The sequence below is a fragment of the Phocoena sinus genome, chromosome 1, assembly GCF_008692025.1.
Source record: "Phocoena sinus isolate mPhoSin1 chromosome 1, mPhoSin1.pri, whole genome shotgun sequence".
Lineage (NCBI taxonomy): Eukaryota > Metazoa > Chordata > Mammalia > Artiodactyla > Phocoenidae > Phocoena > Phocoena sinus.
The window spans coordinates 151,927,613-151,936,668 of record NC_045763.1 but is presented as its reverse complement, the minus strand read 5'-3'; positions in this window follow the sequence as shown (position 1 = coordinate 151,936,668).

Below are 9,056 nucleotides of genomic sequence, written 5' to 3'. Positions count from 1 at the left end.
AAAGATTGGATATTTGTATATGTATAACTGATTCACTTTGCTGTACAGCAGAAACTAACACAATATTTAAATCAACTATACTCCAATAAAAATTAATTTTAAAAAATAACCGATATCATAAATGAAAAAGGAGACATCACCATCCATCCTATAGATATTTAAACATGATAACAAAATACTATGAATAATTTTATGAAGATACATATGAAAACTTAGTTGAAGGGAAAATTCCTAGAAAAATAATTTAATAAAATGGACAAAAAAGAAATGTGATCCTATCATCCCTTTGAAGGCTTTTGGAAGAGAATCATCACTTTAATTTCCAACCTCCTCCATCATAATACAGAGTAATTATAACACATAGAGGTATTCGTGGAAAAGCAATGCCAGCTAAAGATGTTAGCTTTTCGAAAATAATTTTATGACATATTTTCATTAAGAAATATGTGTTTTATGAGACTGACATGCTGCCTACTGCGCTAAGGAGGCAACTAAGAAATAGGTGTTTTAAAAGGAACGTGCAACATCTGAAAAGCAATAGTGCTCTTGGCCCCCACTACAAGTTTTTTCTTTGAAAAACTTCCATCTTAGAAACCAAGAGGGGGACTTCCCTGGTGGCGCAGTGGTTAAGAATCCGCCTGCAAGGGACACGAGTTCGAGCCCTGGTCCGGGAAGATCCCCCATGCCGCGGAGCAACTAAGCCCGTGCGCCACGACTACTGAGCCCGCGTGCCTAGAGCCCGTGAGCCACAACTACTGAGCCCGCGTGCCTAGAGCCCGTGCTCCGCAACAAAGAGAAGCCACCGCAATGAGAATCCTGCACACCACAACAAAGAGTAGCCCTCGCTCGCTGCAACTAGAGAAAGCCCGCACACAGCAACGAAGACCTAACACAGCCAAAAAATTAATTAATTAAAAAAAAAAAAGAAATCAAGAGGAAAAAATAAGAATTATTAAGGTAGGCTGCTTAAGGTACACGCATTGGAAACATTTGTTTATGGGAAGATTTCATTTTAAAGCCCCATACCAGGAACAGTTAAGGGTTGTAGAGTTCCTCTGCAAACTACCCTGCTGTGCCCAAACTAGCAGTAAACATCTGATTCAGCCTCAGGGTCTGTAGTTGTATCATAACCCCAGAGACTGAGCTGCCAGTATTGTCAATTGCTATGCCTTTTTGGAAAAGAGCCTACTTTGGGAGTTCTTAAATTAGTCATAGCAAGTCTGTCTGCTTTTAAATTGACTGGGTTTTTGTTTGTTTGTTTGTTTGTTTGTTTTTAAACACGGTATATGTTGACAGCAGAGAAACCAGAAGAAAAGTGGATTTCAGATTAGTGAATTGAAAAAAAAGTTTATTAATGTCCCTGTTTTTCCCACTCGGGATTCTATAAATACAGAATCTCTCTCCATGGTTCCTTACACAACAGATGGTTCTGTTTTTGCAAACTCCATGGTGGTTATATTGGTCAACCAAAAAGATTGTGCTTTTTTGTTATCCTGTTTGTCATTTTCCCATCAGATAGATGGGTTCTCATGCTTAGCCTTAGCTACTCAGGGCTATCTCACATATAATTTGCAGATTTTTTGAGTGTTTAAACACGTTTCCTGCCTGATCTGCCCTAGACTGTATGTTTTAACCTTTACAGTTATCCCAGCCCTGCCACCCCAGTTCCCCCAATTTAATTACATTTCTAAGAAACAATAACAATAAGTTATGATCATTTCTTCTTAAGGCAACTTCCCCTTCCCTCTCTTTTATTTCACTGCCTCATCATTACACCAAGTTAGCACAGTCAGTCCTCTGTATCCAGGGGTTCCACATTCACGGATTCAACTAGCCTTCTGGAAAAAAAATTCCAGAAGGTTCCAGAAAGCAAAACTTGAATTTGCTGCATGCCAAATATTTACATAGAGTTTACATTGCATTAGTATCACAAGTAATCTAGAGATGATTTAAAGTATATGGGAGGATGTGCTTTATATTCAAATACTACTCCACTTTATGTATGGGACTTGAGCATCCTCAGATTTTGGTATCCTCGGGGGTCCTGGAACCAGCCCTCCACAGATACCGAAGGATGACTGTATCCCTTTTTCCTAAAGAAATATTTCATGCACTCTGACTCATTGAGCAAGCATGGAGCCATCCAGTTGCCTGGTGTGTCTTTCAGGCATGTCTCGCAGCACACGAAATAAAGAAGAGATAACCTTTAAGTCAAAAGGAGCACCAACAACCCCTAGGGATAGATGTGAGACAAAATTCACCATGTCTGAGATGAAAGAAGAAAAATCAGGGATCTTTGGGTTCTAGCCTTTCAGTCTCCCAAAGCTTGATCCTCCTGAGGAAATCCTCTTGAGGAAATCCTAAGGAAATAATATCCTTATCTTTCCTGGGCCTCACTTTCAACATTTTTGAAGATAAAAGGAAGTCATACCTTTCGCTTCTAGTCTGTGGTGCATAGAGTAAAAGAAAAAGATGGTTGATCAGACTATGCCTGGACTCTTGTTAAATGATCCTATAGTTACTATATTTGTGAGAATTGAGATCTTGATAGAGGAAAAGTTATTTGAAAATGAAATACACGCTAGTTGTCTATAGAATTTGGCAGCATTTGCTAAGCCGCACTACCTATCAAGGGCCTAAACTTCACCAAAGACAAACAGTGAAATGATGGTTAGAAATGTCTTTTCACCAAGACTGTTATTCTGGGCAAATACATTTCATCCCCAATAATCAGAGAATATCCAAGGTCCAGAGAAAAATCCCTGAAAAGGTCCTTGAACGAGGTACTCGTGGCCTCTAGACTATGAGGAAAGCTCATGGCAACATCTTTCAGCCCCAGCTGTAATCTTCACACAACACATTGTTTTCCCAGAGAGGGAAACATGACGAGACATGAGTTACTGCAGTTACGTGCCTGGGGCATAGCAACTATCTAATACATTTAATGACCTGTCACAAACATACCTTCATATAATTTTCATCTTTAGAGCCTACACCCGGGCTACTTCTTTCCTCCCCCACTAATATTTTCAACCTAAAATGATTTTATTGGTTTTGGGGGACTTCCCTGGTGGTCCAGTGGTTAAGAATCTGCCTTCCAATACAGGGGATGTGGGTTCAATCCCTGGTCAGGGAACTAAGATCCCACATGCCGTGGGGCAACTAAGCCCGTGTCGCACGCCACAACTAGAGAGCCCGCATGCGGCAACTACTGAGCCTGTGCACTCTGGAGCCCTCATGCCACAAAAAGAGAGAAGACTGTGCCCCGCAACGAAGAGCCCGCGCGCCACAACAAAAGATCCCATGTGCCGCAACTAAGACCCGACACAGCCAAATAAATAAATAATAATAAATAAAATTTAAAAATAATAATTTTATTGGTCTTTGATAAATGTGCTTTTCTCTAGGCTCATGAAAATTGATATGGAGTATGTTCTAGAGAAAGAGGAGGGAACTTTATTCCTAATTGCCCTTTAGAAAAGATATAACTTAATTGACAAAAGCTCATGAAATCCACCTTGTGTGTAACTGTATGATTCTAGGTGGCTTATCCAACTCCTTGTAGGATACATATTGCTCTGAATTTTAAATTAGAAGTTTTGTTTCCTCTCTTGTATATATTGTGATAACTGGCTGGAAATTTTTTTTTCAATTACAATTAATTCAGGAACCACCCATACTATTATTCAACATAATACTAAGCTGTTTACTGTAGAGGAAACTCAAAGAGGCTTTGTTCTTTTTCCTAGGAACTTTCAGTCTTGGACCAGTGACACTGACACCCTCAGAGACCATCGTTACTATCTACGACTTCCATTGTTTTTAGAGTTCTTTCACATTATCTATGTTGATCCTATTGACATAGACAAAGAATTCAGCAAAGGATCCAGAGATGATGGAAAAAGCAAAGTCAGGCTGACAAATGAAGGGGTAAGTGCAGCTCTAAACAGGGCTTCTTGGGGTGAGGAGGCATTGGGAGAAGGAGTGAAATTACCACCTCCCATCGCATTAAGGAACATTTCCTGAAAGAGGTGGAGTTTGAAAGACATGGTGCCAATTCAAAAATCTGTAATGCCAGCTTTTTTCTTCCTTACTTTATCCAGCTGCAAAACAAAATGAGTTTTGCTGTGCTACAGAACTTAGCTTGTGAGTTGTGTACCCAATTTAGAAGTGTGACACAGCCACCAGCTTCCCTCTCTCGAGGGAAGGAAATTTGAATTCTGTCTTGGCTTCCCCTGTGAAGTGGGAAAATTGTTGGGTCTGGAGGGCTTTTTTTCCTCCCCTCTTTCTCTCAGCTTCTCCCCATTCCTGAGAAAATGCAGCTGTGTTGCATATAACTGATCAAATGTGTCTAGAAGTCAGATTCCAGTGGGAGAACCCTAAAGTAGAGGGAGAATAGGGGGTTCTGCCTGTGACAGTAAAGAATCCAAAGGCAAGGTTCCGTGGAGCAGAGAGTTCTGGTTAGATTTTGTTTGGAATTGTATCCCTCGCCACCCTATGTACACTTGATCTTCGTTTCTTTGCTTTCTCCCCACCTCCCACCCCAGCCATCTCTCTCAGCCTTATTCTTCTTCCTATGTCTACTTCTCCTTTCCCTTTATACCTCTATTTGTTAACCTTGCCAGGGGCCCCTTGAAAATGTATTAGCCACGATAGTGGTCCGTGGGCTTGAGAAGATTTCATGTAAAATTTTTTTTAAGCATTAGCCTTGGGCTGAACACTGCACTAGATGCTTCAGGAGACACACAGACGAGGGGGTAAAAACCACCATGACACAGGAAAGCATGTTAAACGGGGGTAAAAACGGCAGGAGGCTCCTCACGTTCTCCACGGGCATCCAGGGTGTCTAGGATTTACAGAAAACTGGGGACGGGATTTGCAGGAAAAACATTCTGCTTGGAATGCCTTCTCCCCTGCCCTGCCCTGCCCTGCTCCACCTGGCTCTCTTCTACTTTAGGTCTCAGCTCAGATGTCACCTGCTCCAGGGAGCCCTCCCAAACCCCAGGCTGGGTTTGTGACCTCCAGTGTCTCCCATCGTGTCCCATACTGACCCTGTCTGCGGCACCCACCACACCGACCTGAAATTTCTTATTTGTCTCTTTAACCCTTTGGACTGGGTCCTTGAGAGGTCTTGTTCCTCATTGCAGCCCAGCACCCAACACAGTCCCTACCCTGAGAGCTGCTCAATATACTCACGGAACGGCTAGATCATCTGGGCGAAGGGCATGAACATACCTGACGCGGGGAAGTGCACTGGGGTTCAAGCCACCCATCCTAAGGGAACTTCCCCCTTCAATTCTCAGCCTATTTTTTCCTCTCTTTCCTTCCCTTTAGTATCAAGCTTCAAAAAATAATGGTTTATACTTGCCACCTATGCTTTCTCACCTTGCACTCACTCTTCAATCCACTGAATATGTCTATTGGCCCCACCATTGACTCTTCCCTAGTGGAGGCTACAGGCATCCTAATTGCCAGATCTGACCTCCCCTTTCCAGGCATCATCCTGTTCTCCACCTTTAAGACTAATTCAGACATCACCTCCTTAGGTAAACATCCCCTGACTTCCAAAGCAGGCTCAGGTGTCTTCCTGGCACCTTCCCTGAAACACAGTTCTCTCTTGGCTTGCATGATTCTCCTTCTATCTCTCTGGCCAGTTTTTGTCTCTTTGGGGGCTTCTGTTCCACCAGCTCTGAAGAATGGGCTGTATCCTTGCCTTAGAGTTCTGTCTTTGGGCTGTTGTGCCTCCCCACAAGGGACCTCATTCTCTCCAACACTTTGTTCACCACCCAAAGGCTAATGACCCCTAAACTTGATCTCTGACCCTTACTTCTGCCCTGAACTCTGAATCCATGTTTCCTATTTCCTACAGGATTTTTTCACCTGATGTCCTCATGACCTGCCCTCCATCTCAGAATGTACAACTTGAATTCATTACCAGCACCTGCCACACCTCCCCAAATCCTCCTTGCCAATTTCAGTTGAAAGCATTACCCAGACATTTCAGTCATCTCTAATGATTCCTTCTTCCTCACCCTCCACAACTGGTCACCGTGGTCTATTGTATCTAATCTTTGGAATATCTCACATCTGTCCCCTCCTCATGCCTGTCCCAAAGGCTCTCACCATCTCTTGCTAGAACTATTTGCAGTAGCCTTCTAACTTCTCTCCTAGTATCCAGGCATTCCAGCCCATCCTCCACATTACCACAAGGAAATTTACTGAAACCCACATTCAATTATGTCACTCATCCATTTTAGAGTGTCCAGTGATTGATTTCTCTGCTGCTTCCAGGATAAAGTCCAAACCCTGGCCTGACAGGCCTGTGAAGAGCAAGGTTTAAAGGCCACATCATCCTTCAATGTTTCCTATTTCGATTAGTGATCCTTTACAGTCTAGCCCTTTTTCAGCCTAATCTCCAGCCTCACACACTAAAGCCCCTCAAACACATCAGGCACTTCCAGGACTTTGTGTATGTAGCTCCTTCAGCCTGGAATGTCTCCTCCATCGCATGGAATTCCTTTAAAGCAAGTACTGTGTCAATCACCTCTATATACCCAGTGTGTCCTAGCCTAGTGCCTGGTACATAATAGGGACTTTAGTAAGTACTGAATGAGGAACTCGCACTTCAAGGAAGGCCCAGCTCTCAAATGTTACTTCTCTATTTCTCCTGACCACTGCCCACTTCCACCCCAATTAGATGTGATTGTTCCCTCCAGCCTTCATCACTTAACAAAAATTTCATGAATTCCTGCTAAGTACCAGGCCCTGAGCTAAGAGAGAGAGCCATAAGGAACCTCAGTCTAGGTAACAGATGGACCAGCAAACGATTAGAACACTGAGATAAGTGCTGCGATGGGGTCCTTCTGTCATACACCTTTCCTGTAGAGAAATTAACATGAAAAGCCAAATCATGACCATCATGCTAAGTGGTGAGCATGGTGTCTGGGCAGAGGAGTGGGCTAAATGAGTCAAATGTTCCATGATGTCTTAGTCCGTTCAGGCTGCTATAACAAAATACCACAGACCGCGTGGCTTATAAACAACAGAAATTTATTTCTCACAGTTCTGAAGGCTGGGAAGCCCAAGATCAAGGCACCAGCATGGTTGCATTCTGGTGAGAGCCTGCTTCCTGGGTCAGAACCAACACCTCTCTGTGTCCTCACAAGATGGAAGGGGCGAGGGAGCTCTGTGAACTTTCTTTTGTAAGAGCACTAATCCCACTCACAAAGGCCCCACCCTCATGACTTAAGCACATCCCAAAGCCCCCACCTCCTAATACCATCATCTTTGGGGATTAGGATTCTAATATACAGATTTTGAGAGGACACCAACATTCAGGCCATGGCACGTGGTAACTAGATATGCCAGCTGCACGACAGGGTACTGGCAAGGGAGCCCCTTCTGAACAGCACGGGACCGATCACCCCCAACACCTTCCTCATCTGGTCCCCCCTTTCAGCCTCCACGTGGCCATCTCCCTTCTGCTGACACGTTCTCCTTAGCCATCTTAAAACAATCTCCTGGGTGCTAGCCTAACTCTGCCTGCTCATCCAGATTCAGATCTCTAATAGAAGAGAAAGGGAAGTGTGTACCTCTTCACGGCCTATACAGCATTCCACTTCGTATTACAGCCGTTTGTGCCCTTGGGACGGGGACTTCGGTTTCTCATGCTGAACAGACTGCTTCATACACAACAGACCAATATGTTTGGTTGGATGAATGCTCGTAACAAGCTTCTTCAGACTCCTCTATCCGTTACAACTGACCATCATCCATAGCTTCATATCAGAATCTCAGGGTTAGAAAGTGCTTAAAGATAATGTAGACCAACCAACCCTTAATGCTTACCCTGCACCAAGCACTCATCCAGCCCATGCTCCAGTGCCTCCAGTGCAGGGAGCTCCCCACCTCCTGAAGCAGCCCATTTACTCTTGACTATCAAAATCTGTATTCCTGTAACCTTCCTCCAGCCCCCTGGCCTCAGGAGAACACAGAACAACTCCATTCCTTCCTCCACAGAACAGCTCTTTAAATAGCTGAAGACTGCTCTCAAGTCCCCTGAGGAGTCTCTTCCCCAAACTAAACACATCCCCATTTCCTTCACCTTCATTGTGTAATGGGATTTCAAGTATCCTCACCATCTTGCCCGCTGCCCTTGCTCTAAACAGGAAGGACAATTATGATACTGGCCAGATTGACATAACACAGCTTTCTTTTTCAAGCTGTTGACCCAAAGAGAAAACTCAATCAGAAGCTTTATACAAGCAAAAAGCAGAGAAGTTACACATAAGGTTTGAAAATAGGCTTCTGGTCACCTCATGACTCCAAACAACCTCTGCCCACTCTACCCACAACACATCCTAATGTAGCCAGGAAGGCAGACGCATGCACACAAAATGTTATTTTTTAAAAATTTTATTTATTTAATTAATTTATTTTTGGCTGTGTTGGGTCTTCGCTGCTGCGCGGGCTTTCTCTAGCTGCAGCGAGTTGGGGCCACTCCTCACTGTGGCGCATGGGCCTCCCACCGTGGTGGCCTCTCCTGTTGCGGAGCACGGGCTCAAGGTGCACGGGCTTCAGCATTTGTGGTGCATGGGCTCAGTAGTTGTGGCTTCAAGGCTCAGTAGTTGTGGCATGCGGACTCAGTAGTTGTGGCTCATGGGCTCTAGAATGCAAGCTCAGTAGTTGTGGCGCACAGGCTTAGCTGCTCCGCAGCATGCAGGATCTTCCCGGACCAGGGCTTGAACCCGTGTCCCCTGCACTGGCAGGCAGACTCCCAACCACTGCGCCACTAGGGAAGCCCCAAAATGTTATTTTTTTAAAAAGGCAAGCATTACTGCTAGAAGTCTGTATTTCCAGAAATTTCTTGCGAGCTCACTGAAATTAAGGATTGGGCCAGCTCCAGCCACTCGTGCCCTCAGAAGTGTGAAGTCTCAGCTTCCCAGCACAACATAGACGACAGTGGTCTGGACCAGCTCTCAAGGTCATAAGGAGGTGAAGTCTGTGGGCCTGCCCTGCCCTTCTTGGACCCCACCTCCCACTGTCCCAAATGCCTC